The 2,898-nt window shown below is 39.9% G+C and overlaps 1 protein-coding gene across 5 annotated transcripts in view; it reads right to left on the reverse strand.

Moving 5' to 3' along the window:
• Positions 1-2,898, reverse strand: part of smad5 (SMAD family member 5) — a 35,969-nt gene that overhangs the window by 17,110 nt on the left and 15,961 nt on the right. The gene's annotated exons all lie outside the window — the stretch shown is intronic.

The following is a 2,898-nucleotide window of genomic DNA, read 5'->3' on the forward strand; positions in this document are numbered from 1 at the left end:
GGGGGAATATATTAATAATAAATAATCAATATATTTTTATTCTGTTCTATGCAACAGAATCAGACTGAACGGATTTTGTTTTTGTTTAAATATCCCAATAATGTATAGTTCTACAAAGCTATTATTATCAGATCATATGAACAGAGCAGAGCGTCACAAGAGGGTAGCGTCTTTTTACCAGGGTCGCCCAGTACAGTTGTACTACACCATGTTAAAGCACAATAGTGCTACTGCAAACAGGAACACGTAAACTACATAGAAATTTCCTGTCAGCGCATTATTTGAGTAGACTTTGCATTCGCATGGGCTGTGAGCAGCTCAATGGAACACACATTCATAGAGCGCAGCGTCACACCAGGCAGTGACGACAGCTACGGCAGTGCGCCATAAATTTTCGTCCAAAAAACAAAAATTGCATTTTTGGCTGATAATTTTCGGCGGCTGAAATTTTGGTGCATCCCATATATTATATTATTTATATATATATATACACACACACACACACACACACATGTATACTAGGGGTGTCGAAATTAATCGTTTCTTCGATGCATCGCGATGCAGACAAGGACGATTCGGTATCGGTTCAGTAATAGACCATAACCTATTATAACGTACTGACGCTTTTCTGACGTCATTTGTCGCGGTAGCATACATTAGGCGTGTTCGGCTTGAAGCGGCGCTGCGCGGAATGATCAGTGTATGACCAAGTACCACGAGAGCGATAAGAGAGCAGACGGATCCTTATGCTTTCGCGGTTGATATCATACACTCATCCTGCGCAGCGCTGCTTAAAATCGAACGCGCCTAATGGCGGAGGGAGGCGAGACACGAGTAATTAAAAATGTTCCAACTACTTTAAAAGCAGACATCTGGCCACATTTCGGCTTATATGAACAACCAGAGCACGACCTGGAAAAGACACACTCTGTGTGTAAATCATGTCACGCACAATGAAATATGTAGGGGGCATGGATGGGCAAATGAAGCCTCGTGAAGCACTGAGGCTTTCCTCTGACTGTTTCAGGAAAAGATTCAAAGCTTCAAGTGTCTCGAAGTGTCTGTTCATAAAACATATAGCAGCCAAAAGCCTGTGAAAGATGCTCCGTAGGACGAGGCATCTACCATATATTCCACAGATCAATTCAAGTTACGTGCACAAATAAAAGCCTAACAGTGTGCGTGTTTGTGTTTGAGTTTCTGATAAATTAATTTACTCATTAAACGGTGCAATTTAATACCAGTACGAATATCAATATGATGTAATAGAAGAATAACGTACTCATATTGCATTTGACAAATATTGAATTTTTCTGAAATAATGTATTCTTCATTAGTGCTGGGCGGTGTACCGGTTCATACCGAATACCAGTGTTTATTTTTGTTATGTTATGAATTTTTAAAATACCGCAATAGCTGCTCTTTAATGTAGATGCATGTCATTAAAACAACGTTCAGAAAGGGGTCCCTTTTCACTGTGGTGAGGGAACAGCTGTATGTGTTACTAAGCGTGAAAGTTCAGAAACTGAAGCTGTAGAACTAATAGAACGTGATGACACAGAAGAACTCATCCACAATATCCACATTGACCGCCACAAATATCCACCGCCCCCTGCCATCAGCTCCCACGTCTCTCACACACACACACGAGCGCGACTTTAGCACTAGATTTAGCAACTTTCAGACCCTTTTAGTGGCTTTTTTTCCATAGAATATTCATACTGACAAACCTAGCGACTTTTTTGGATAAACCTTAGCTATGGTTCAGTTGGAAGACTTCGCCAGTGCTGTCCCGCGAACGCGAGGTCTGACTTTCCCGGAGAAGTGTCACCTCTCTCGGCGTCTGTTCTGTGCAGTGAGCGGCAGAGAAGCAGCGCATTCAGTTGTCCGTACCGCAGCCGACTCGTCAATAAATGAGTACAAAACAGCGTTTCCTAGCACCTGTAGCTTACTGATTGTTTGGAATCATAAACATGAGCGTAGTTCATTTTATTAGATGATGCCGCGATTATAAATGAGAGTGACGCCTGGTTAACGTATTAAAATGGGTCATGTTTAGTCACTATTTAGTGGGGTATTTTTTGACAATATTCACTCATCATGACAGTAAAATAGGGCATTCTAAGTCAATATACTGCAGTATTTCCTCTCTCAATCAGTAGAAAATATGGTTAACACCCATTCATGCATGAAAAAAAATACCGTCATGTAGGCCTGTCGCGTTAATTAAATAACCGTCTAATCGCGATTATTTGATCTAACCGCGGTTGTTTCAGACAACCGCGATTATTGTGCTTTTTATACGAGACAAGGGCGAGTCATACACCAAAAGAAACAGAAGTGCACCAGTTTGCTTTCCATGCACTGTATAGCCTATACAGGGCTCCAGACTCATTCTTCCCACTGGTCGCTCTTTTGCAACTAACTTTCTCAGCTAGTCGCACGAGCACATGATTTGGTCGCAATATTTATTTATTTATTTTTGCTCTACAACATGGGATTATTCAATGCATGTTGATGAACTTTTATCATAGTTTATAGTTATATGGAAACGAAAGTGGTTAACATTCAACCCGTTCTTTATCATCAGTAGTATTATTTGTGTTTAAATTTTGTGAATGGGAGTTTCTTTCTCTTTTGCGGTGTTAAGCTGCGGGCTTCGGATGCTTTCACTTTCGAATTAGCGATCTTGTTTTGCATACATCTACACACCTTTCATTTTTTAAAGACTAAAACAAAAGATGGATTCATTGTTATTCTTAATTAAAAAGCACAACAACAATAAATCAGTAAGAATGAATAAGATGAGGCATCATTATACCGACTAATAAATTACAGAACATTTAGCAAACACTGAGGAATCAAATAAATAAATAAATAAAAGAGAGCCTCCATAGC

Source organism: Sinocyclocheilus grahami, unplaced genomic scaffold, assembly GCF_001515645.1.
Source record: "Sinocyclocheilus grahami isolate Dianchi unplaced genomic scaffold, SAMN03320097.WGS_v1.1 scaffold880.1, whole genome shotgun sequence".
NCBI classification, from domain to species: domain Eukaryota; kingdom Metazoa; phylum Chordata; class Actinopteri; order Cypriniformes; family Cyprinidae; genus Sinocyclocheilus; species Sinocyclocheilus grahami.